This window comes from Nomascus leucogenys, chromosome 1a, assembly GCF_006542625.1.
Source record: "Nomascus leucogenys isolate Asia chromosome 1a, Asia_NLE_v1, whole genome shotgun sequence".
In the NCBI taxonomy this organism is placed as follows: Eukaryota; Metazoa; Chordata; class Mammalia; order Primates; family Hylobatidae; genus Nomascus; species Nomascus leucogenys.
The window spans coordinates 44613496-44640759 of NC_044381.1; the positions used below are offsets into that span (position 1 = coordinate 44613496).

The window sequence follows — 27264 nt, forward strand, 5'->3', positions numbered from 1 at the left end:
CTTTGAGGGGATATTGAGGGTGAGGCTGTCCAACGATGATGGGGCTGAGGTGTTGAAGTCACAAACACTGAGTTAGAACTCAGAGCAAATCGGAAACAGCTGGTGGCTGAGCTGGGCGAAAAGCTGTAGTTGTTTTTAAAACGTGGTGGCAAATCTCTCCATTGCTGTCACTGAGATGCAGGGTGTCTGTCCCCTTGCTGTGGATCTGGGTTACCTCCTAACTGCCATGATTGGTGGAATGTGGTGGATGTGAGGCTGAGTGACCCCCATTGTGGCTTCCCCATTGTTCACCAGAATGCTGGCTCTGGGAGCCCTGTGATGCCAAGGAAGGAGTTGGCCCTTTGGCAGCCATGCTGTGAGGAAGCCCAAGCTCCATGGGCAGCCATGGGAGCTCCAGTGGGCAGCCCTGGTATTCAGTCCCCTCCACTCAGGGCCCTAATAAGTGAGGGGACAGGCCTTCCAAGGACTGTAGCCCTTGGTTATTAGGTGTGTCAGCTTTGGTGTCCTTGGACATTGGAGCAGAGATGAGCTGACTGTGGCTGGGGCCCGCTGAGGCTCCTCACCTACAGAATTGGGAGTGTAGTAACATGTTGCAGGCTGCTGAGTTCAGGGTAACATGCAACACAGCAGCAGTGACAGGAACAAAAGCGGTGGCGTCCCAAGGAGGGGGAAGGAAGGGCCTTGGGGTGGGATGGGGGATGAGGGGGCCTAGGACTCAGGTTTTGGGTGAGAGAGTGGAGTGTGAACAAGAGGAAGACCCCTAACAAGGGTGCAGTGAGGATGATTCATTTCATCTCATCCCACACATTTTCAGTCCGTGTATTGGGGGCTTTCTTGCTTTCTCTGTAAATGAACCATGAAGGAAACAATCCCTTTTCATAGGTGCACAGGGGACACAGGGATGAATGTCTTGTAGCTGCCATAAAAAGTACCACACACTGGGTGGTTGCCAACAACAGAAATTTATTCTCCCAGTTCTGGGGGTCAGAAGTAAAAATCAAGGTGTCAGCAGGGCCACGCTCCCCTGAGGCTCTAGGGGGACCTCCGTCCTGCCTCTTCCTTCTTGTGTGGCCCCAGTGTCCCTTGGCTTGTGACACATTGCTCCAGTTTCTGCTCCAACATCACATGGCATCTGTGTCTTTCTTTCCCTCTGAGTGTATCTATAAGGACACTTGTCCATGGATTTAGGGCCCACTCGGATAACCCAGGGAGATCTCATCCCGAGATTCTTACTTACGTCTAGAAAGACCCTTTTTGCAAACAAGATCGCATCTCTTCAACCTGTTACAGCACACAAGAAGGCAATTGAAATACTGTGCTGGCTGGGCTGGTGGCCCTGGTGGGCGGAGACGGGGCTGGCAGGCTTTCACCTTCTCCAGGATATATTTCAGGAGGGCTTTATCAGCAGGAAAATGGAAACCACGGCTGCCTTTTGCCTCTGTGGGAAGCTGTAGAAATAAGAGTACAGTGGAAACTCTCTGCTTTGTAAAATAACTTCATGTTGACTCAGAGGGGAAACAGGAAAGGTGCCTTCTATCTTTTTTATGCGAGTTTTTCTCTCTGTCTGTGGGGCCTTTGCTTTTAAGGAGTGTTTCTACAAGAATACTTGTTGGATATTTTGTGTGAACAGGAAGTAAGATGTGCTGACTAACTTTTCCATTATTTTAATGGCATTTTTATTGCTTAGAAAACGAAGACAGAAAGCGAAGAGTGAAAGCTTTCATTGTGCTGGGTAAACGCCATTAACAACCTGCCTTTCTGAGGTTTTTTCTCTGCGATTTTCAGATGTACACACATGCGTGCATGCATAAGTACACACACATCTATATAGGGGGTGTTTCCCCAAAGCCGCGGTCATGCCACACAGAGGTATGCACCTTGCTTTATTCGCTCACCACTGTGTCATAGATATGTATGTTCTGCAGTGTGCTATGAAGCCATGTGTGCCCTTGTGTGTGCCGTGTGTCACTGGGGCCTTCAGTGGAAGTCTCTCCCGTCTGCCACACCCTTGACTGTATTCCTCGGTGTACATTACTCTTGTCAAGGCATTGATTAGCAGGACATGTGATGGCCCCTGTGAATGGTGGAGCCCAGAAAAAGAAATTGGCAGTGTTTGTAGTAGGCTGTGTGTGTGTGGGGGGTGCATACATGTGTGTATGTGAATGTGTGTGGGCATTTGTGTGTGTACGTACATGTACCTTGTGCGTGTATGCATGTGTGTGTGAGTGCCTGCCTGCACATGTGTGCTCATAGGTTCCAGAATGGTAGTGCACAGCATGCTGGAAGTCTGCATTCTGGGAGAGTTTCTTGGATTTAGGAGTCTCTTCTCATTAGGATGCTTACTGAACTTATTTTATGGAAGTCTTAGTTGTATTTTTAGCCAAAAGATAAAACTCACCCCACTCTCCTCCATGCCTCCAGCTTGTCTAAAGTGAAATGGCCTGGGGAGAATTTGACATGGTAGTACAGTGGTGTGGTGTGTTTCTCTGGGGTCAGATATGTCGGCTCTCCTATCCCTGGACAAGTCAGCCAGATACTGTGTATGTGCCTAGATCCTTCACAGGCATGACTTTTTGTTGGTGCCATGTGGTCATGGGGGCTTCCTTCCGCAGTCAGGTTCTGCTCTGAAGTGGGGATTGGGGGCATCTCTAGAGCCTGGCGTGATACCTTTGCCATGTCCCTGATTGATTGTGTCGGTCAGGGTCCTCCAGAGAAATGAAACTAATGGGTATGTGCGTGTGTATGCGTGTGTAGGCATTACAAGGAATTGGCTCACCTGACTGTGGAGATGCCACGTGTCTAAAATATACAGCAGGCTGGAGACCCAGAGAAGAATTGCAGCTCAATGGAAGGCTGTCTGGAGGCAGAACTTTCTGCTCTTCTCCTTGGGGGAGGTCAGCCTGTGCTATTCATGCCTTCAGCTGATTGGATGAGGCCCACCCTCATTACAGAAGGTCATTTGCTTTACTCAAAGCCTCTGCTTTAAATGCTGATCTCATTAAAAAAAAGTAATACCTCCACAGAAGTATCAAGAATAATGATCGGCCAGATATCTGGGTACTGTGGCCCAGCCAAGTTGACACGTGACATCAGCCATCACACTGGTCAGTGCTCCCCAGTGCACGGGCCCTGTGGCATGCTGTGTTTTATAAACCAGTGCGGGCCCTAGGTAAGGTGTGTGAGCTTGCTCAAGGTGTATTGTATGAAGGTGTTGCCCTGCTCCCAGAAGCCTGCCCCACAGCAGGCAGGGCTTGTTATTCTTGCCCAGAGATCATCAGGCCAGCATGAGGTGGCCGAAGGTTGGCACTTCTCACGTTCTAATGGCACCAGGAGCAAGGTCTGGGGCCTTGTGCAAGCTGCACTCACACCTCAGCCGACCTTCTGCTTCTTAGGACGATTGCTTAATTCCGGTCACCACTGGCCCCATATTTAAGCATCAGTAATACCTTAGGTGCCTCTGGGGACCATTCCTGTTGTCCTTCCAAAAACTGCTTCATTTTCCTTCAAAATGTGACATGGCTTGGACATGCTGGAGGCATTTGTTAGCAGAAAGCCTGGGAGCTCTGCCTCCATGATATTTTCTTTTTCTGGGAAAAAAAATATTTGTGCAAGCCATGGTCATATCATTGTTTCGCACTCTCTGTGAGCCTGCTGACATTGGCCTCCAGTGTGCCTGGCGTGCTCTTATCAGACCTGTGTGCCATCCTGTGAATTCTGCTGTAAACAGTCACAGTGAGGCAGGAGAAACACAGCCTGGTGGTCCAGAGCAGGCTTGGTCTGGACTGGATGGGAGCTGCCTGATGGATCAGTAGGGGAACGCAGAGGGGTGCCAGCTCCAGGACTGGTAAAGGTGGCTCTTCTCTTCCTTTTCCATCAGGTGCAATGTTGGAGTGAATGAATGATTAATGGGTGAACAAGTGAGGGAGTGGAGCTGGTCACAGAGGTAGGAGGGACTCAGGTCACTGGCCATGTGGTGGGAGTGGGGAGCTGAGCCCATGCCAAGGCTGTGACCCACGGACCGGTCCTGGTGTGGTTGGGCTGGCAGGAGTGGGTGTTTTTCCTGGGACTGGTGGTCAGCGTGTGTCCCCTTCCCTGCTTCTCACTGGCTGAGGCTCAGAGAGGCGACACCACCAGGATCTGGGGACCCAGCAGGCCCCTTCTGGCTCCCAGGTGGGTGGAGGCATGGGTCTCAGTCCCACCTGCTTTCAGGCCCTTGGGGCTTCCTGCCCAGCCTCTGTGACACTGGTTCTCACAAAGCTAGCTCATTCCTGGCAGCCCAGGATGGCCTCCAGGTTGTGGCTGGTCTGTCCTCCGGCTGCAGGTTGTGCAGGTTCTTTCTTATCCTGCACCTCGACCCTTTTCCCCAGGAGAGCCTCCTCCGGGGTGGGCCCGGAGCTGGGGAGGAAGAGGGGTCTGGTGACCACATGGTGCCGGCAGGGCAGCTGTGAAACCCTCCCTGTAGCCCCAGGCACCCTCCTCAGGTTCTAAAGCCGAGCCGCTGCTCTCAGAAGTGCTTTCTGGAACTTTTCAGGGTGGGACACCAGGGGCCTCTGCAGCAGGGACCCCTATTGCAGGAGCTGACAGTCACAGACTTGAGAGCAGAGTCTCCGGTCTTGAACTGAGCTTGGCCTTTCTCTACAGAAAGCCTTGGCCAGGCAGAATGTGGTGGTGTGGGAAGAATCCGTCTGGCTTTTTTCTCTTCTCTGAGGGACATATGTGTGTCAGGCAGAAGCTGACATGTGTCTGTCAAGCTACATGTGTCTGTAGCTTGGGGGAGAGTAGCTTAATATTTCTTGTTTTAGCCCTTGTCCTCTTCCAGGGTGGGCTTGAAAACGATAATGAAGTGTACACACTGAAAAAACAAAAATCACCCACGGGTTCTGAAGCTCAGTTGAGTTCTGCAGGTGAGTTTTAGTGCTTCTAGTCATAGAGAGAGAAACTCATGTAAACGCAGTTTACACAGGCTATTTAGTTGCTGCTTTCATCTGTGTATACAAAGGAACATAGCTAGTAATTAAGAACATGGAGGCATTTGGATCTGTTTATGTTTTATTTGTCCACTGTAATCTTTGTGATGTTCTTATTTGGATTCGAATGCTGGTGATTTCTAAACTCAAGCACAAACACAGGGTTTAAGCGAAGGTTAATTATGGCTAAAATGCTTGCGATGCACAGGGCTGGGTAAATGAGTCAGGCTGTGTTTATCTTCGGGGTTTATTGGTGCCAGGTGTCTAGAAGCAGCAGTTTGGATTTGGACATCTTTGGAGGGAGGTTTCTTGGCAACCAAAGGGGAAGGTGGGAGGACTTGAGCCTGGAACTTGGTGCCATGCATCAGCAGAGTGGCTGGAACTCCTTTGGGCTGGGATGGGGACCGTGAAGGCAGCCCTTGGGGGACCCAGAGTGCTGCTGTGGGCATGGTACCCTCCTCTCTGCCCTACTTCTCTGGGGGATGCCTGGGAGGACCTGAGAAAGGGGACTCAAATTTCTGTCACTGATTGATCAGCCTGGGGTCTCTCTAGCCCTCTGTCTGCCTTCGCTTCTTTCTTTTTGTTTTTTTTTTTTGTTTGTTTTGTTTTGTTTTTTGAGATGGAGTGCATTGTCCAGGCTGGAGTGCAGTGGCGCAATCTCGGCTCACTGCAACCTCTGCTTCCAAGGTTCAAGCGATTCTCCTGCCTCAGCCTCCCAAGTAGCTGGGATTACAGTCATGTGCCACCATGCCCGGCTAATTTTCGTATTTTTAGTAGAGACGGGGTTTCACCATGTTGGGCAGGCTGGTCTCCAACTCCTGACCTCAGATGATCCACCTGCCTTGGCCTCCCAGTGTACTGGGATTACAGGCGTGAGGCACCGTGCCTGGCCGTTTGTTTTTGAGACAGGGTCTCTTTCTGTCACCCAGACTGACTCCCTGCAACCTTGAACTTCAGTCCTCCCATGTCAGCCTCCTGAGTAGCTGGGACCACAGGTGTGCACCACCATGCCTGGCTAGTTTTTAAATTTTTAGTCTACTAAAACCTCATCTAGACATCTAGATGAAGTCTTGCTGTGTTGCTTAGGATGGTCTCAAACTCTGTGGCTGAAGCAGTCCTCCTGCCTTGGCCTCCTAAAGTGCTGGGATTACAGGCGTGAGCCGCTGTGCCCGGCCTTTGCATCTTTTTAAGGTTCAGGTCAGCTCCGAATGGAGCACTGCTTGCTCAGGCCTAGGATGTTTTGTTGTTGTTGTTGTTGTTATAGCACAACTTATATATTTCAAAATGTAGTATCATTTACAATATCTTAGGAAAAGTGGCAGATATCTTACAGTATCTTAAGATAAGTTGAATGAGTGCTTCCTTTCCAGTACTTTATTTGTTGAGACACAGTCTTGCTCTGTTGCCCAGGCCAGAGTGCAGTGTCGGCTTACTGCAACTTCAACCTCCTGGGCTCAAGCGATCCTCCCACCTCAGCCTCCTGAGTAGCTGGGACCACAGGCGTGTGCCACCATGCCTGGCTAATTTTTTAAAATTTTTTATAGAGATGGGGTCTCACTATGTTGCCCAGGCTGGTCTCAAACCCCTGGGCTCAAGCACTCCTCTCACCTCAGCCTCTCAAAATGCTGGGATTACAGATGTGAGCCACCATGCCCGGCCCTCTCCAGTACTTTGAGGTCTACAAGATGTATCTAGAAAATTTACTACTGTGGGAAATGAAGACTACTTAAGTTGAATGGGGGGAAAGGGGAAGGGCCTGGGGTTTTTCCTTTTGATTAACTGTTGTAACATTGGCCTTCACGCAGCTGAGGAAGTTTCATATATTCCATGGACATCATTAAGCACCGACATCATTAGGCCCAAAGCTCTTGCAGGACATCTTTGAATGCTGTATGAATTCTGCCATTTTGCTATTGGTGATTCGGCTCTTGGGTCCACCATGCCATTAGGACTGTTGACTCCACTCAAATTAATTTTTGTTATAAATCTTACAAAAGGGGGTGCTTCTCGGTGTTTAGGTCCACATTCTATTTTAAGGCTGTGTATTTGGCTTTCATAAATTGTTCTTGGACGCCCAGTGATCATTCCTGTCCATCTTGTAAGTGTCTTGTCTCCATCATCTTCTCAATCCCAGCTAACTTTGCCATATCCCCCTCCTTTCTGGCCTTCATCGAGTTCTTACAACAGTCAGAAATTGCAAAGCCCTTGGTGGCTGCCATCTTGTGTTCTTTACCTCCTACCAGTGACTTCACCCTTGGGATGTGTTTCACTTACTTTTCAGTTGCCTCTTGTGGGAAGCAAAGAGCATGACTCTTTTAAAGTCAAAAGGATTGTACAAATTGACCCAGGACCTCGGTTTCACATTTAATCACAGAATTAGAAGCCCCTATTTCTGTGTGCACCTAAGCGGCCATGCACCTGAGCTGGCGTGCACCTCAGCCTGTATGCAGCTGAGCTGGCATGCACCTCAGCCTGTATGCACCTGAGCCAGCATGCACCCTAGCTGGCGTGCACCTCAGCCTATATGCACCTGAGTTGGTGTGCACCTGAGCTGGCATGCACCTCAGCCTGTATGCTGCTGAGCTAGCATGCACCTCAGCCTGTATGCAGCCGAGCGGGCGTGCACCTGAGCTGGCGTGCACCTGAGCTGGCATGCACCTCAGCCTGTATGCACCTGAGCCAGCATGCACCCTAGCTGGCGTGCACCTCAGCCTATATGCACCTGAGTTGGTGTGCACCTGAGCTGGCGTGCACCTCAGCCTGTATGCAGATGAGCTGGCATGCACCTCAGCCTGTATGCGGATGAGCTGGCATGCACCTCAGCCTGTATGCAGCCGAGCTGGCGTGCACCCGAGCTGGCATGCACCTCAGCCTGTATGCAGCTGAGCTGGCGTGCACCTCAGCCTGTATGCAGCTGAGCTGGCGTGCACCTGAGCTGGCATGCACCTCAGCCTGTATGCACCTGAGCCAGCGTGCACCCTATCTGGTGTGCACCTCAGCCTATATGCACCTGAGTTGGTGTGCACCTGAGCTGGCATGCGCCTCAGCCTGTATTCAGCTGAGCTGGCGTGCACCTGAGCTGGCATGCATCTGAGCCAGTGTGTATGATAAAGATTGTGAACATCTGACTTGAAGCACAGCAAGCTGTTGACAGTGATGTTATCTGGAGAGTGTGGTGGGGAAAGACTTTAGCTTTTTGCTTTTCGAACTTCTTTTATTGTTTTATTTTTATACAAATACAACTTTCTAAATCTATTCTTGTAGAAGAACATGAGTTTTTAAAATTGTGATAAAATAAACATAAAATTGATCATTTTAACCATGTTTAAGGGTATAGTTTAGTGGCATTAAGTACATCCATATTGTTGGGCAGCCATCACCACCCTCCATCTCCTGAGGTTTTTCATCATCCCAAACGGAAACTCTGTACCCATTAAATAATAACTCCCTAGCCCTGATTCCCCTTTCTGTTGCTGTGACTGACTACTCTAGGGACCTCCTGTAAGTGGAATCACGCAGTATTTGTCCTTTTGTGTCTGGCTAAAAATAAAGGTATTTTAAAAGACATTTCAATCAAATTGGTGCAGTCATTTTATTTTTTTTCCTTTTCCTTTTAAAATTAATACATAGTAAGAATGATTATCTCAGTGTGCATTTCTGTGAGTTTTAAGACATGTGCAGATGGTGTAACCACCAGCACAATTAGAATACAGAGAAATTCTATCCTCCAAGAAAACTCCCTGTACCATCCCTTTATATTCACCCCCCTCCCAATCACTTATAACTGCTGAGCTACTCTTTGTTCCTATAGTATACCTTTTCAAGAATGTCATATAATGGAACCACGCAGTACATAGCCTTTTGAGATTGGCTTCTTTCACTCACCACAGTGCCGTTGAGGCTCATTCCAGCTGTTGCAGGTATCAATAGTTTGGTTTTTTTTGTCCCTCAGTAAGTCCATTGTTTGTTTGAACAGAGCTGCTGTAAACATTTGCGTATGAGCTTTTCTATGAACATGCGGTTTCATTTCCTTTTGATAAATGTCCAGAAGTGGGATTGCTGGGTCATGTGGTCCGTGTGTGTTTATCCTTATAAGAAACTGCCCAAATCTTTTCTAGTGTGGCAGTACCATATTGCAGTCTCACTAGCCACGTCACTGTGTACCCTTACCAGCACCTGGTATTGTTAAGTTTTTTTCTTAAGCCATTCTAATGTGTATATAATGTGCTCATTGTGGTTTTAATTGCATTTCCTAGTGGCTAATGATGTAAAACATCTTTTCATGTGCTAATTTGCCATCTGTGTATCCTCTTTGGTGAAGTATCTGTTGAAGTGTTGCTCATATTTTAATTGAGTTGTTTATTTTCTTGATACTGAGTTTTGAGACTTCTTTATATATTCTAAATACAAGTTATTTGTCAGATATGTGATTTGCAAATATTTTCTCTCAATCTTTAGCTTGCCTTTTAATTCTTTTAACAGCATCTTTCACAGCGCCAAACATTTTAATTTTGATGCAGTTCACTTTATCAATTTCCCAAATGTTGATAGAATCCGTAGAAATATGATCACTTTTATGTTGTTGATCTTGGACTCTCTGACTTTGCTTAACCTCACTTATTAGTTCTAAGAGCTTTTTTGTACAAAAAGAAATCCTTGGAATTTTCTACATAGGCAGTCATTCTGTCTGTGAATAGCCCATTTTATTTCATTCTTTTCAATTTGTGTGCCTTTCCTTTCTTTTTCTTGCCCTGTTTCTTTAGCCAAGACTTCTGGTGCAATGTTGAGAAGTAGTGAGAGCACATCCTTGCCTTGCTTCCGACTTTCGATGAAGGCATCTGTCTGTCACCATGAAGTATGATGTTAGCTGTGAGTTTTCCATAGATGCCCTTTGTCAGGCTGAGAGAGTTCCCTTCTAGGTTTAGTTTGCTGAAAGCTTTTATCATGAATGGATGTTGAATTTTTTAAATGCATTTTCTATATAAATTGATACGCCTGTGTGCTTTTTCTTCTGTGAGTAGGTGGCTTGCATTTATTGATTTTTGAACACTGAGTCAATCTTGTGTTTTGGAATCAACTCCCTTGGGCTGTGGTGCATTATTTTTACATATTACTGGATTCAGTTTGCTAATATTTGGTTGAGGATTTTTGCATCTGTGTTCATGAAGGGTATTGTCCTATAGTCTTCTTGTACTGTCTTTTTCTGGATTTGCTATCAGGGTAGTGCTGGCCTCATTTAAGTTGGGAAATGTTTTTTCCTCCTCTATTTTCTGGAAGAGAGTGTATGTAATTGTTGTTAGGTTCCTTACATGTTTGGTAGAATTTGCCAGTAAAACTATCTCTGAGCCTTTTCAGATGTCTTTTTCAGAAGGTATTTAACTACATATTCTATTTCTTTCCTGTTCACAGTATTGCTCAGGTATCTATTTGATCTTGTGTGAATTTTGGTGGTTGGTTGTTATTGAGAAATTTGATCATTTCCTCTAAGTTGTTGACTCTTTGTGCACGGAGTTGTTTGCAGTGTTCCTTTTTAATGTCTGTGGGGTCTGTAGTGATAACATTTCCTTCTTCCCTGATATTGGGAATTGGGAATGTATTAACATATGAGGACCTCAGAGCTAGTGTTTTAAATGCAGCCTCTGTGTGGAACCAGTCTAATCAGGACTGTAGTCTGTAGTCCTAGGTATTACCAGATTCTTATGGGGCTGGATTCCCTTTGGTTACATCGTACCCCTTGGGGAGCACCAAATGAGGTGCCTTGGGAGGGACATTAAGGCTCTTAAGCCCTGGGGTAGCCTTTGGTGCCTGAGTGGTAAGTTAATAGGAGTTACCCCAGTGACCTGCAGGACTTCAGTGTCTCTAGAAGTTTCAGATCGCTGCCCCCAAGCATTACACAAGCATTACACGCCAGGAGAATCTGGGCAGCCTTATACCAGAGAAGAAACCCGCAGCCACTACTTAGAGGGGGGATGAGATTTTCACCACTTTTCCAGGGTATTTGAGGTGATTATTCTGAGTGGCGTGTTAATAGGTACTGATTTATTTATGTTTTTGTTTATTTCCAATAAAGGCCACAAATTAGCCTGTTTGAAAAACCCAAGAAAAATAAGGCCAAATGGAGTGGTATGTTTTAGTGTGATGTTTAAGCAGAGATTCCTTTGCCGTCACTTTTCATTTGGCGGGTCAGGGACTGAAGATGGTTGACGGTGTGTCCTTCTGAACGCTCTGTTGTCAGCTTTCATCTTAGGTCATAAAGTAGACATTTTTTCATTGATGGACTTTGGGGAATTCAGTTCCTGACCCTGATATTGTAGCATCTTCCTATGTGAGGGAAACGGTCACAGTTTTATAGTGATTCTTCAAGTGAGATTAATTTTGCTTCACTTAATTAAAAAATCTATGTCATGCTGGGGTTTAAAATAGAGTGATTTATGAGCAGTAAAAAGAAAATAGGTTTCTGTAAATGCAGAGGGTTTGGAAATACCTGTTGCAGGTGGAGTGGAGTGGGGTTCTGTGCAACCCCTGGAGCCATCCTACGGCGCTGAGTTTTCTCAGTGATCAAAGTCGTTTGGATGAGCAGGCCTGACACCACGACTACCCTAGTCTCTCGGTGTCTTCTCGCAAATGATTCTCTTTGGACAGGCTGGCTCTCTTTCTGCTGCAGGGATGTGTAATGTAGGCATAAATGGCTGGCTAAGCACCTCCAGTCCTGGGAGAGCCCTTGGGGCTGGGAGGGCTGCTTTCCAAGCCTGAGGCTGTGGGATGTGCCACTGCCAGCTCTCCCTGCTTCTGCTGTGGGCATATCCTTGCAGCAATTTATAAGAATCATGAGGCCAGGTGCAGTGGCTCACGCTTGTAATCCCAGCACTTTGGGAGGCCGAGGCGGGCAGATCACAAGGTCAGGAGTTTGAGACCAGCCTGACCAACATGGTGACATCCTGTGTCTACTAAAAATACAAAAATTAGCTGGGCGTGATGGTGCACACCTGTAATCCCAGCTACTCAGGAGGCTGAGGCAAGAGAATCTCTTGAACCTGGGAGGCAGAGGTTGCAGTAAGCTGAGATCGTGCCACTGCACTCCAACCTGGGCAACACAGTGAGATCCTGTCTCAAAAAAAAAAACAAAAAAACATGCGCTCCCAGGTGTGGTTCCCCCTCCCCCACCCCCACCCCCCGTATTAAACAAATAACACATTTACTGTAAAAAGTTCAGGTAACTCAAAGGAGGAGAATGAAATCAACTCCTCCACCATGTATGTCCTTATGTAACTGATGGCCCTAGTTTCCTTTGGGGCTGAATTGTAGGAACCGGATGGCTGTAAGCTCAAAGGATGCTGTGGTATAGGGACCTTGGAGGGAGCAACAGATGTGTGTGTTTTCACAAGGTCATCCAGGTTCTGCCGTGTGAGGAGCCAGGAAGCTGGGGACGTGAGGACATGCGGAGAAGGGTGGGCACGTGCTCATACCAGGGCAAGGGCCGTGTACCCATGTCCTTGTGTGGCCACCAGGAAGGAGGCAGGCATGATACACAAGCTGGGACAGGAGTGCCCACATCTAGTCATGGAAACTTTTCAGCCTGAACAACAAGGGGGACAACCCGCATTAACTTCACACATGGGGCTGTGAATGCTGCAGATGAATAATTCAGTTTCTTTCTGGGAGGTTGGTGACATTTTCGTTTCTGCTCTGGTTGCTTATAAAAGAGTAACAGGGCCCTTTTTGGGCCTTGCCTTCTGGAGCTGGTGGCTCAGAAACTTCTAGTTATAGAGTAACAAGACCACTGTGGGGAGGGAGCAGCATCCTTGAAGGAGGCTCCGATAATGACATCAGGCTCGTATTGGTCATCGTCATGTGCGCTCCGAGGTGAATGCTTGTGACCTGGTAGCCGCCTCCCTGCTACACACAAGGACAGAACTCACCGGAAACACAGTCCATGTAGGCTGCAGACCATGTTTCCATGTGCTGGGTTTGGGTAATAATTACTGTGTACTAATTGCAGTGGAAAAGTGGAATTGGCTGTGCCTTGAGAGTGTGCACATGCGGGTGAGTGATGCTTCTGGAGCATGACCTTGTGCACATGGGGGCTGCGTGCTCCCTCGATGATGCACCGCGTATGGTCTGGACGGAAAGGTCACTCACAGAGGTCATGGCAGCCCTCGGTACATATGGAGAGCAGTCAAGCTTGCGTTCACCTGGCCTGTGTTAGCGTGTCCCAGGTGTTGTAGGTGTGGGTGCCTGGGGAAAGCCGGAAGGGAAAGGCCCCAGGCAGCCCTCTGTCTAAGGTTGTGGATTCTTAGAGGTGTTCGAGGAGCCCGGAAAGAATTCCAGATTGGCAGAAAGAAAAGGCGTTTCTGAAAATGAGTCTGCATCACTGCATGGAAACTCAGAGCGGAGTGATCACCCTATTTTTTGTACAAGTCAGGGGAAATTATATTTGTGTGTGTCATTGAGCATTTCGTGTGCCTGGTCCCTTGGTGTGTGCCCCAGTAGCTGCGGCACTGTGCTACAGAAGCCCTAGCCAGCCCAGGGCTGCAAACTGCCCAGCACGCACCCTGTGTGGCCCTGCCCCTCCATGGTGCCTTGGACACCTCAGCTTCTCACTCTGTCACATGGTGGACCATCTCCTCAAGCCCCAGTGCTCCAGTGAGCCCACCTTCCCCCCTGCCTCCAAGAAATGCAGGAGTCACTCCTGACACCATCTCCAGACACTCCTTATTCCGCAGCATCACCTTTGCCATCGGCTAAAGCTGGTTTCCTCTTAAACCTGTGGACTCCATCTTCTCCTCATTCCACGTTGGACTTAGGCATAAGCAGCCTTTGAATGGAGCACTGGGGCCACCCAGGGCTCACCTGTCTTTGTACAGCTCTGTAAGTCATAGATATCTGAAGGCAATGCAAATAATCCTTGTCCCTAGATGTGCAAATGGGTTCAGCCTCCTGGAGAGACAATTGACTCCCCATGGAAAAAGCTGGTATTGTGTCCGTTGGAAATCCATGTCAATATTCTTTTACTCTGTATTACTTTTTTCTTGAGGTGAAATTCACATAACATAAAGTTAATCGTATTAAAGTGAATAGTTCCATGGCACTTTGTACATTTGCAATGTTGTGCAACCTCTAGCTCCAAGACATTTCCAGCACCCCAAAAGGAAGCCCCCTAATTATCAATCCATCATGGCCCAATCCATCCCCATTCCCCCAGCCAACTCCATGTCTTTTTGTGATTCTTTGACTTCTCCTCTGAAGGGATTGTGACATCTCCTTGGTTCTCTTGTGAGTGATGATTTAATAATGTTTTTAACGCATGGTCATTTTTTTAAAATGACCCGTTAGCAGCCATCACCCCTGGGCTGAGTGGTCAGCAATCTCACCAGATGGATGGTGCTGGTTTCCTGGGGACTTAGGCCCCTCTTCTCTGTTCTCCGCAGGATGCACCAGACTAAGGGCTCTTTTTAAAGTGAGAATCTGGTCATGGAGGGCAAGAAGGAACATTCCGTGGGTGGATCTTCCTAGTCTTGTCTGTGGGTCTGAGCCAGCATGAGAGGTTCTTGGGTGATATGTGGAGATGTGCCCCCTTCCTGGGCTGGCCCTCTTTGTCCCTGACAGGTTGGTCAGTGAGTATTGGTTAATTACTGTGTGCTCAGTGCTTTGTAAAGCATTCGAGATGTTTACAGCTATAGAGAGGACATGGTGTCAAAAACAGAGATGCATCCAAATAAAGCAAGCAAGCTAATATAATTTAGAGCCAGCATATGCTTGCATTCGAGATGTCACCATGGGCTGAGCAGAGAGCAGGACCCTGGCCCTGGGGGTGCTCTCTGTACCCTCCCCACACACCCCGTGGTAACTCAGGCTTATCCAGCCCTCTCCAGGAGTCTGAGGACCCCCGCAACCCCGCCCATTTCCTAATGGACCCAAAGTATGAGGATGTGGTTTTTGTCTAGCGCTTACCTCTCTGATGGTTGACCTCCGTGACTACCTGAGTTGCTGTCAGATTCCCCTGGGGGTGCTTCACTCTGGGGAGACCAGTGTGTTTTGAACCCTGTCCTCAGTATCCCTGTCCTCTCCTTTGTTCCCATGATCTTGCAGGGAGAGGACCTGTTGCTGCCCTTCCTAGCTGGGGTGTTGCGCCCCACATCTGAGGGGTCTCTCCTTATTGATGAACTCCTGTCTTTTCCTGTCCAGATCCTGGGCATTGGGGAGGTGGCCAGAGGCAGCCTGGCCGCACCCTGCTGCTGGACTTGTAATGTGTTATCCCCCCACCCCCAACTGTGGCTGCCTTGCCCCTGAGGTCCTCAGCCCCACCCCAGCTGTTTATAATCATCCGAAACCCAGGTCAGAAGGCAGGATTTCCAGCCATTCCTTTTTTCTTTTTTCTCACAGGTAGCATCTTGGTGAAATAATTCAATTTATAATTAAGTATTTTTATTTTACATCTTCAACATGATTAGAACAAACTGTTGTTGGTCCCTGAGAGCGTAGTGCATCTGAGAGAAGAGAGGAAGAAACAGGCTCACAGTGCGGTTTTGTAGCAGTTTTCTTGTGGGTGGGGGAAGGTGAGTCACACTCTCCATCTTTGGTGTTCTGATTCTGAAATTTAAGAAAAGCACATAGAACCCCAAAAGCACATGTCTAAGGTGGAAAGTGGAGAAAGTGCCCCCATGACTGCAAGGGTTGAAGTTAAGCCTTTGGCTCTAGTTGGCACCATTTGGTTCTTTTTTTCTTTTTTTTTTTTTTTGAGACGGAGTCTTGCTCTGTCACCCAGGCTGGAGTGCAGTGGCGCAATCTTGGCTCACCACAACCTCCACCTCCTGGGTTCAAGCAAGCCTCCTGCCTCAGCCTCCCCAGTAGCTGGATTTACAGGTGCCTGCTGCCACACCCTGCTAATTTTTGTGTTTTTAGTAGAGATGGGGTTTCACCATGTTGGCCAGGCTGATCTTGAACTCCTGACCTCGTGATCTGCCCACCTTGGCCTCCCAAAGTGCTGGGATTACAGGCGTGAGCCACCATGCCTGGCGCACCATTTGGTTCTTTAAACACAACATAGAGACCTTGTGTTGTGAATACACTTTGGAGACTGGTTGACGCTAATTAGTTTTGTACCTCCCCACCTCTGCTGCAAAAATGAAAAAGCAGCAGCAAAAAAGGGCTGGTCATGACCTGGATGAGAAAGAGCGAGGCTGGGACTTGATCATGAAAAGCCCCCAAGTAGCCCTGCTGAACAGATTTAGCACCTGGGAATGGACCCCTGTCTACGAAGAGGACCAGATGGATCATGCAAAAGAGGCTGGTGTGAGCCTCAAGTAGATTTTTAGTTCAGAAATGAATGGGCTTGGTTGATAAGATGGGTTAACCATGTTCCACTGTGGCTTTCCCACTGCGAATGCAGGGAGCAGCTACTCAAAGATTCTGAAAAGAATATAGTAGCAGGTGGTTTGGGGAGGAAGATTAGAATTGCAAGTATTCCTCAACTGGGCATGAGTCTACCATTTTTCCCCATCTGGTATTCCCCAATCTGAACTCAACACATTGGAAACCTGGAAGTGGGTACTGGGATGCAGAGACGAGAGTGCCAGAAGCCTTCTAGTTTGGCTTAAGGAGTAGAAAGGAACATTCTAGTGTTCAGGGTACAGACCCTTTTGTTCTGTTTCCCTTTTCTGTGTTCTCTTACATGCCTCTCTTTCTCTCTCACTCTCTCTCTCTCCTCCCTCCCTCCCTCCCCCGCTTCCTTTCCTTTTCCTTCCTTCCTTCCTTCCTTCCTTCCTTCCTTCCTTCCTTCCTTCCTTCCTTCCCTCGCTCTTTCCCTTCCTTCCTTCCCTCCCTCCCTTTCTCTCTCTCTCGCTTTCTTCTCTCCTCCCCTCCCCTCCTTTCTTTCCAGCACAGTCTTGTTCTTTTTCCCAGCTGGAGTGCAGTGACATGATCACAGCTCTCTGCAGCCTCAAACTCCCAGGCTCATGCGATCCTCCTGCCTCACCCTCCCAAGCAGCTGGGACTACAGGTGCATGTCACCACACCCAGCTAATTATTTTTTATTTGTAGAGACAGGCTCTCACTTTGTTGCTTTGGCTGGTCTTGAACTCCTGGCTTCAAGTGATCCTCCTGCCTTGGCCTCCCACAGTACTGAGATTACAGGCATGAGCCACTGCATCTGGCTGGGACAGCTTTAAATAGGAGGTGTTGTTGGCTTGTTGTTGTTTTGAGTTGTTTGCCGTAGACTGGTATTGGGGGATTTTTACTCCTTCAAATTGAAAACATTCCATCATTTTGCTAAAAACAACCCCACCTATTTTGTAAAGAAAACACAGCTCTCCTTATGTGGGTATGCCACAGGGAAAAAACATTTCCACATTTTATCAGCCCGTTGCCTGCTGCTGCTCACATCAATGTTGTTATGAAGGAAGAGCATTGGTGGCCACTTCCCTTGGAGCCTGCTTCTCTGCAGAAGCTAGCCTTACAGGCTTTTGTGCCGTACGTTAATGTACCGATAATAATCTTAGTTACTGTGAATTGTAATAGCACCATATTTAAATTTTGGATTGAGTTAGCCAGATGATCTATACCTGTGAGAAATCAAGTTTCAAGAATTTGCAACGCACTCACGCCAAGCGATTTCTGGCATTTCTTTCTGGGTGTGCAGACCACCCTGGGCAGAGAGGGAGTGATTTTAGCCTCATATGCTTCAGTTAGGGATTTAGCAAAGTCTGAGAATTTCCTTTCTTAACCCAAACCACGTTTAATGAATCACTAGAAAAAGCAGTTTGGTAAAACTCATCCTAGCCTTCTTAAAATTACCCATTTGTTGTTCAAGAAATATGTATCAGGCCAGGCACTGTTGCTCATGCCTGTAATCCCAGCACTTTGGGAGGCCGAGGCGGGCAGATCATGAGGTCAGGGGTTCGAGACCAGCCTGACCAACATGGTGAAACCCCGTCTCTACTAAAAATACAAAAATTAGCTGGGCATACTGGCGCACACCTGTAATCCCAGCTACTCAGGAGGCTGAGGCAGGAGAATCGCTTGAACCCGGGAGGTTCCAGTGAGCCGAGATCACGCCACTGCACTCCAGCCTGGGAGGGAGAGCGAGACTCTGTCTCAAAAAAAAAAGAAAAGAAAAAAGAAATACACATAGGCCCTAGGATTCAGGCTTCCCAGGACTCTGGGGGTTTATGATGTCCAGGACACCATGATTTCTATTCATATGCTACTCTTCTAGTATAGGAGAAAAATGTTTGGAGGTTTATTCTGGCAGCCTTCCTGTGGTGCCCACACCTGTCCTGGGAGGGCAATGAGTCACCATTGCCTCCTCAGTTGTCAGGACTCAGAACTGAAGCCATTTGCTCACAGCCATCCATGTGAAAGACGCAAACATACAATTTGGAGCCAGACTGCTGCTTTATCTATTGACGTGCTCCTCTCTGTGGGGGGCTTTTCAGTTTCACAGAGTCAAGAGTATATGGGGTGAAACATTTTGTTGGGATTACCGGTCCCAATTTCTGCTTGTTGCCCATAGCTAAGAGGTACCCTTGTAAGGTTCCTGATATCCCTGGCATGCTGCTTGCTAGAAAAGTCATTGACAGCAGGGAGGGGCTCACACTTCCACACCACCTTAAGCCTTGTAATTATTTTATCTGGTCGTTTTGTAGGGAGAGAGTGGCGTCTTGCTTTAATCTGCATTTTTCTGACCTCCGGTGAGATGCACATTTTCTTTCGTGTGTTCAGTTGCAGTTTGCAGTAATCTTAGAAAAGAGACCTTGGGGCTTCATGAGTGTGCTGAGGGGCCCAGCAGAGCCCCCGAGCGTGACTGTAGGATTAGGTGGTGGGGTCATCTGCCCTGGGAGCCCTCTCTGCTGCAGCGCGTGTGGGACAGCAGGTCGCCTGCTCCTTCCTCCCCCTCAGCATGTGGGGTGGCCACATATGAGGCTGGGTGTCATTTTCAGCTGGCCTTGCTAAGCCCTGCCTGTCTGCAGGAGGAGGGCAGCTTGTACAAAATGCCCAGTGTGCTGAGTTCCACGCTGGAGGGCATGGGTTCTCCCGGGCGTGTAGGATGCCCGTGTCTGTGAGGGGTGTGGTTCACCTTCAGTGTTGCTTCTCCCCTTTTTCCTTGCTCTGCGGCCTCCTGGACCAGCTGTGCATGTGAGGCTAGGGTATATTCCTGAGCCATCTCATGAGCTGTGGGTCTGAACTGGCGGAACCTCGGTTAAACATGTGAGTACCGGTCTTCTAGGAGGCAGAAATCGAAGCTGTCACCTGTGCATCCATTGCATGAGTGTGTGACACGTTTTGGAGTTTCAAGTTGTTTGTAATCAGTAAGCAGTTGTCAAATAAAAAACAAATCCAGACTTAGTAAGAAGAGGCTTTCTTAGGAGTATGCAAAGGAAGGAATGGACTATCACAGTAGGGGCCAGGGCCTGGCCACACGCTGACCATGAGATCACACGTGTCTCAAAGGTTAGGCCAAAGGGCTTTTCTTTGTAGGGTGGTGTAGATGAGGCTTAGAAGAACCAGAGGTGGGATATAGGATGAGGGTGGCGGGGTCAGAGGATGCCTTACCCAAGGCCAGTTGTTTCTCAGGAGGGGCTGCTCTGGCTCTGTGGGGCCCAAGGGGCCTGGAGAAGGACAGAAGTGAAGCGAGGTTTGGTTAGGACTAGCATTTTGTTGTGAGTGATCGGGAGCGGGCGGGGGATGCATCGTGCCACTGGCCATGGAGAGGCGCAGAGCAGGCGTTGGTGGGTTTCTGTGTCTGGCCTTATCCTGGGTGGGTGGCAGCATCGTGAGCCTTGGCTCAGTCCTGTGGGGAAGGGGCTTTTTTTGTAGTGGTTGTTTCTGGAACACAGAGGGCAGGGGATTTCTTACCTTCTGCTGTTTTCTAGGAGCACTTGGTATTGTTGCAGTTGTCACCCAGAGTTTTACACAGAATAGGGTGTGTTATTTAGTAACTGGATGCTGGCCTGGGCTCCCTCGTGTTAGCCACATGGGCCCTCAAATCTTAGCCTAGGTCTTGTGGTGTGTGGGCCTTTCTGACCAGCTGAGGACCTTGGTCCCTGCTTCTAGGTAGGTGGCATTTGAGCCAGGTGGAGACAGGAAGGAAGGTGCCTGCCACACACAGAGGCAGCCCCCAAGGCTTGCAGGGAGGATGAGGGTGAGCCCCCTTTGGGACCCAGGGCTGAGCAGGGACAGCTGCAGGGAAGAGGCTGTGGGTCTGCAGGGGGATTCTCATCTCTCCAGGAGGATAAGACCCTCAGGAGTGTTAATAAGACTCCCCCCCAACACCCTTGTAGGCTGTTGCTCACATTGACGTGCTCCTGCCTTATCAGCGTCTCACTCCCTGAAATGACTTTCTCCAGTTGTTTCTTTGCGTCCTCAGGAGAGCCAGGGACTTTTGATGCAGCTTGGCACACAAAAGGAGCAAAAAGCATTCACTGACAGAATGAATGAGCCACATCCAAACCCTGACTCCCTTAAGCTGCCCCAGGGACCAGAGGCTGTTCACTGGAACTACAGCAGTATCACCTGAGGGCCCGTTAGAAATGCATGTTCGTGGGCGCCCCCCCCCCCAGAGCACTACGGACTGGGGCTCCAACTGGGGCCCATTCAGATCCTTGCCAGGGGCTCTGCTGCAGGCCACAGTATGAGAACCACTGACCACAGGCACATGGGGTCTCCAGGAGGCTGCGATGGCTCAGAACCTGCCTCTGAGCTGCTGAGGAGGGAGGTGATTCTTTCCCCAGCATGTGAATGGGTGGGAATGCTGGGCTGCAGCTCCCTTGGGAAGAGGGTAAGGACCATGCACAGTGTGTGAGTGTGCATGTGTGTGTAAGCACATGTGTAGGTAGGTGTGTATATGAGTACATGTGGGTGTGTGCAGTATATCTGTATATGAGTGTGCGTGTAGGTATATATGTTTGTGCATGTGTTTCTGTGTATGTGTATCCATGTGGGCATATGTATCCATGTGTGTATATGAGTGTGTGTTTAGGTGTATAGGTGTGTATGTGAATGTGGCATGTGAGTATGTATGTGCATATATGTATATGCATGTGTGTGTGCATGAGTGTGTATGGATGTGCGTGTTTGGATGTATATGTGTGCATGTGTACGTATGTGTGTCTCTGTAGGTTTGTGTGTGATTTTGTATGTGAATATATGTGTGTGCTTACATGGGTATGTGGGTGTGGTGTACCTGTGTGCATAGGTTTATACGTGTGTGCCTGTATGTGTGGGTGGGTGTGTGTCTGCTTGGATGGGTGTGTGCACGTATGCATGCATGTGATGCATGTTTGTGGCATGTGTGTGGCATGTGTGTGGCAGGCAGTCTTTTAGGTGGGCCCAGGAAGGGAACTGTGTGACCAGCCATGGGTTGGCCTTCCTTAGGATGTATGCACCATGTGGAATTTGTAGTTTCCACTAAAGAAAAGGGGTGGTGCTATGTGGGCAACTGTGGTACATATCTGTTGCAGTGTGCAGGGTAAAAACAGCACTAATACAGAAGCTCAGAAATGCAGGGACCAAGTTGCCTTCGGATCCCCAGGCCACTCCACAGCATGAACAACCTGTTTCTGCTCTCTAGACTGTCCTTCCAAAGGCCCATGTTTCCTGTGCAGCCACTCAAACGTATATGTAAGGCCCCGTGGAGTGGTGGGCTTGCCCTGGCTGCCCCTCCACAGCCTGCCTTTTTATTCTGTCTTAGGCAGTTCCCTTTCCACCCAAGGTGACCTCCTCAGGGTTTGTTTTTTGTTGTTTGTTGTTTGTTTGTTTGTTTGTTTGAGACCCAGTCTCGCTCTGTCGACCAGGCTGGAGTGCAGTGGCATGATCTTGCCTCACTGCAACCTCCGGCTCCTGGGTTCTAGTGATTCTCCTGTCTCAGCCTCCTAAGTAGCTGGGACTACAGGCGTGTACCACCATGCCCGGCTAATTTTTTGTATTTTTAGTAGAGATGGGGTTTCACCATTGTTAGCCAGGATGGTCTCGATCTCCTGACCTTGTGATCCACCCGCCTCGGCCTCCCAAAGGGCTGGGATTACAGGCATGAGCCACCGCGCCTGGCCTGTTTTTTGTTTATTTGCTTTTTTGAGACAGGGCCTCACTCTGATGCACAGACTGGAGTGCAGTGGCACAGTCATAGCTCACTGCTTGACAACCTGGGCTTAAGCAATCCTCCCACCTCAGCTTCTCGAGTAGCCGGGATTACAGGCATGTGTCACCATGCCTGGCTAACTTAATGTTTTGTAGAGATGGGGTCTCACTGTGTTGTCCAGGCTGGTCTTAAACTTCTGGGCCCAAGCGATCCTCCCATGTCGGCCTCCCAAAGTGCTGGGATTACAGGCGTGAGCCACGTGCCCGGCTGACTTCCTTGTTCTTTGTGATGGGTGCATACGCTTCAGTGTTTGGATAGACCATTTGTTTGATTCTGGTCAGCCACTGATGGACTTTGAAGGTTTCCATGGCTTTGCTATGATGCAGGAGGCACCCTCGTGGTGTAGCTTTGTGTCCGAGTGGAATGTGATTCAAGAGCATTCTAAGTGTCACAGTTGGGTGCACTGGGTCTGCTCCCCCACTGTCAGGCGCTGGTTTCCCCGCCCCATCACAGGCGCTGGTTGCTCAGCTTTGTAGGTTACTGCTCATCAGAAAGATGAAAGCGACCATCCTGCTTCAGTTTGTTTCTTTCATCGTTAATGACATTGAACAGCTTGTCCCTTCACTTGCCATTTGCGGCTCTGTGCCTTGTGGGAGGGGACTTTGCGATGCTCACTCCCTGTTCCAGGAGGCCAGTGAGGAAGGAAGGAGCCCTTTGCATTTTCTCAGTGTTGATTCATGTTTGTCCTTTATGCAGGGGCATTAGTAAGCCTTCCCCTACTTCTAACATTATTTTAAAAAATCCCTCCCAGCTGGACGTGGTGGCTCACGCCTGTAATCCCAGCACTGAGGGCTGAGGCGGGCAGATCACTTTAGGTCAGGAGTTCAAGACCAGCGTGGCTAACCTGGTGAAACCCCATCTCTACTAAAAAAAATACAAAAATCAGCCGGGTGTGGTGGCATGTGCCTTTAAGCTCAGCTACTCAGGAGGCTGAGGCAGAAGAATTGCTTGAACCTGGAAGATGGAGGTTGCAGTGAGCTGAGATCACGCCACTGCCCTCCAGCCTGGAGACAGAGCAAGACTGTCTCAAAGAGAAAAACCCTCCCAAATTCTGGTTCCTGTTTGGATTCTTCTTTTCTTCTCTCTTTCTTCCTTGCCCTCCTTCTCCTCCCCTTCTTCTTCTCCTGATTTTGTTTTTTAAGTATGTAATTAATTTTAAAACTTAAAAAGTGTTGGACTATTGAGTGCTAGCACTGACATTGTCTTCGTATGTGATTTTAAATTAGGGACTGTTTTGGAGCTTTGTGCTACAGTGTCCTTCTTAACTACACCTTCATTGTGGGTCACAGGGTTTCTGGGTAAGGCCTTGGCCCACCCTGGCTGCCTCCTGCACTAGAGCTCACGCTCAGCGATTGTGTACTGCGCCAAGGAGAGGCTCTCTGCTAAGTTGGTGCCTGGCCGGGAGCAGAGGGGAGGAGAGAGATGGGTAGGGCGAAGGAAGGTGCAGATGATGCCTCCCTCCCAGTTCTTGCTAATCCTTGTCCATTAGCTCTGATGCCTCCTCTGGTCTCACCTGGCCAGGTAAGCTGTACCTTGTGACTGACGGTTCTCTAGGACTCTTGCAGTCCTAGATGCTCTTGCAGTCCCTGGGGGACATTTTTGGCACAGGGTTGGGGTATGGAATTGTGTGTACGTATATTGTAAGGGAATCTGGTAGTTTATCCTGCTAAAATGCGCCCTTTTCTAACTCTGTTTCAGACTCTGATAACACCAGATAGTAGTAAGAAAACCATGTGCTGAAATGTTTGACGACACCGATGGTTTGGTAAGTGATGGCGTCTGCCTGAGTGCCATGGTTCCTTTTGGAACTGGCTCTTCAGAAGGTCTTGTCCCCGTGTTCCATCCATCTGTGAGCAGCAATGCCCGTTCACTGTGTGACCTGCCTGGCAGGTGTCTGGAGAGTGAGGGAGGAAGGCCTGTCTCTGAAAGCTCAGGTGGTTCTGCCTGGAGTGGAAAGGGTCCATTTAGGGGATGTGGCTGTAAAGGAAGTCAGAGTGGGTGGGGCAGGTGGGGAGGCAATGAGCAAGGCAATGCTGGGTGTGGCTCGTTTGGTGGTGAGCCCAGTACCCAGCCTCAGCACCAGCTTCCCTGGCAGGAAGGGAAGGGCCCCGGCTGAGGAGGTGCCCGTGCCTGGACTGTCCCCTGAGGACTGGTGCGCCTAGGAGTTCATGCTGGGTTGTTGAAGGTGGTCTTTCACCCGACCCTAGGGGTCTTCAGGAGCCGATATGGGCAGTTGCTTCTTTTCTGTCTACTAACTCACACCCCCTGTGCCCCATGTTCAGGGAGGTCTGGGGAAGGCAGTGGCTTGGGCTGGGGTGAGGTGGAGAGGGGACAGCCCCCCGGGCTGCCGCACCCTTGCTCCCACCCCTGTCCTTCAAGTGTGCAGAGTGGAAGAAGGGGCTGCTTGTTGTCTGAGATTCCAGAGCACCAGGCCACACAGGCCCTGCCACAGACGGCATGTGGGTGCGAGTCCACATGTCATGGCAGCCCTAGAGGGCACTGGGCCCTCCCTGTCATGGATAAGGCCACGGAGGCACAGCGTGATGAAGTGATGTTGTTGTAGGCTATGACCCAGGCCACTCATTTTCTCTGGCCCTGTCCCCACCCCCTCCCAACTGTTGGGATCGGGCTGCGCGCCCTGCAGGGCTGCTGGGCCACAGGCTGGCCCGTCACTTCATGGGTTCAGTTTCCTTCTCTGTAAAAGTGAAGAGGCAGAGCAACCCCGGGCAGCTTCCTCGAGGGGCGGGGCTTCCTCATCCGTGCTAGGCACACGCCTGGGTGGAGTCCTGTGCCAGGGCCCCACTGGGTCAGCTCGGGGCTGGGAGTGCCATGGCGTGGCTGCGCCTCTGCCATCCCGAGGGTGGCCTGGGCTGGCACAGGACATGTCCTTGTGCTGTGCAGGATTGTAGGCTCCGGGGGACTCACCCTGTGCAGAATGCTGCCCTCACACCCTGCCATCACCGTGGGACACTGACTGCGGTTTGACAGTCTCACTGGGTGCGGGAGGTGCCCTCGGTAGCCCCGGGAGGGACCGTCTTCAGCTCAGCAGCCACCTGTGCAGGTCTCTCGTTTCCGGCTTGTTTACGTGCTTGGATGGAACCAGAAGAGGTCGTCAGAAGAAGCTGCTCTGTTCGATTTGGTGGAGGCCCCACCTGTCTAAGTCCCGCAAGGCCCACTCCTGCTAGATCTGGTGTGGAAATAGAGGAGGGAGTGAAAATCTGGGGGGACTGACCCTGTCAGCCACACCAAGCTAGGGCAGCCTCAGCCATGTCCACACCACCTTCTGTGGCCACTCCTGGAGACATGGATTAGAGGTTGATGCAGGTGTGTCTGTGTTAGAAGGCGTTTCAAGATGTGACTTTAGCTGTAAGAAGCAGGATATGTAAGTCCTTGCATCCCCTTTAGAAAGCTGGGTTGTGACTCCTACTGCCTCAGGGGTGCCTTGGCCCTCCTGGTCTTGCCCAGGCTGGGATCTTCCTGGATGCAGCTTTCACATCATAGATAGTCTGCATACACAAGACCATTTGCAAAGGACATACTGAAGATTAAGTCATATATTCTTTTTTTTTTGTGAGATGGAGTCTTGCTCTGTCGCCCAGGCTGGGGTGCAGTGGTGCGATCTCGGCTCACTGCAAGCTCTGCCTCCCAGGTTCATGCCGTTCTCCTGCCTCAGTCTCCCGAGTAGCTGGGACTACAGGCACCCACCACCACGCCTGGCTAATTTTTTGTATTTTTAGTAGAGACAGGGTTTCATTGTGTTAGCCGGGATGGTCTTAATCTCCTGACCTCGTGATCCACCTGCCTCAGCCTCCCAAAGTGCTAGGATTACAGGTGTGAGCCACCGCGCCCGGCCTAAGTCGTATATTCTATCGAGACCATCCTGGCTAACACAGTGAAACCCCGTCTCTACTAAAAATACAAAAAATTAGCCAGGCGTGGTGGCGGGTGCCTGTAGTCCCAGCTACTCAGGAGGCTGAGGCAGGAGAATGGCGTGAACCCGGGAGGCGGAGCTTGCAGTGAGCTGAGATCGCACCACTGCACTCCAGCCTGGGCAACAGAGCAAGACTCTGTCTCAAAAAGAAAAAAAACAAAACAAAACAAAACAAAAGACATATATTGTAGAACTTGGGTTGAAGTAGAAGCAAAAATAACTTTTAAGGGACTTTCCCAGCATGAAGTGGCCCATATAAGCAGCTTTGCCAGCCTTTGGGTGACAAAGCAGGCATTGTGGTTCCCAGTGTCACTGTGGGCCAGGCCCTGTGATGCTGGGTCCTGGAGACAGGACGATCTCCACAGGAACCTGACTGTCAGGGCTGTGTGTCCACCCAGCGAGGGCCAGGACCAGATGGTTCCGGGAGGCCTGGCTTAGGTTGGTCTGGGGTGCTGGGGTCTTTACTGCAGGCCTGTTAGACATGGCTGGGAACACGGCCTGGGGGCCATCGCCTTCCAGCAGCTTCCCCCAGAAGCGTGGGATAAGACAGGCAGCAAAGGGCTCTGCGTCCTCAGAGGAGGGAGCACAGGTTGGCTTGGACATCTGTCTGGGGGAGCCAGAGAGCCACAGGATACAATGCTATGTCTTGCGTGTGATTTCTTAAGCCCATACTCTTACACTTGCATGTGCTTATGGGGAGTTGGGTGCAGAAAGTGAATTCCTTTGAGTTTGGTTGTTGTTTTGATACCGCCTGCATTTAAGCTCTTCCTTCTTAATTTAAAACAACCCTGTAGTCTTCATAAAGTGCACTGTGTGGGTGCTGCCCAGCCTCCCTAGGGTCTGAGTGTGCCCCACTGCTTGGAGGCAGGGCTGCTTCACCTGCACTGGGATGGAGCCCTGTTCATGGGAGCTGGGCTTTATTTTTAGCAGGTACAGTTCCATGTCTCACAGAGCTGAGAGCAGGAAGACTGTAGATTTAATTAAATGACACTGAAAGGGGAGGTAATTACTTCTGCATGTTTCAGGAAGCCCAGGAGGGTGTCCCAGGTCCTCTGCTGCAGCCCTGTGAGGCTGTTACCTGGAAAACGCCCAAGATCCCATCCCTGATGGGCACTCAGGGTCCTGTGGCATCACTCTGACTAATGATGAACAATGTGAGCTTTCCTCTCCGAAGCCTGGCTTTGGAGATAAGCCATGCAGTCTAGAGATAGTGCAGCAGGTCACTTCAGAGG

The 27264-nt window shown here is 49.6% G+C and overlaps 1 protein-coding gene and 1 pseudogene across 6 annotated transcripts in view; one reads left to right on the forward strand and one right to left on the reverse strand.

Moving 5' to 3' along the window:
* SEMA4D (semaphorin 4D) overlaps positions 1-27264 on the forward strand; it is a 135029-nt gene that overhangs the window by 16966 nt on the left and 90799 nt on the right. For all 6 annotated transcript variants that reach the window (XM_030806909.1, XM_030806870.1, XM_030806637.1 and 3 more), the window contains exon 2: positions 23800-23866. The gene's annotated coding sequence lies outside the window, so the exon portion shown is untranslated. The remainder of the gene's footprint in view (positions 1-23799; positions 23867-27264) is intronic.
* LOC100593757 lies at positions 6699-7186 on the reverse strand (annotated as a pseudogene).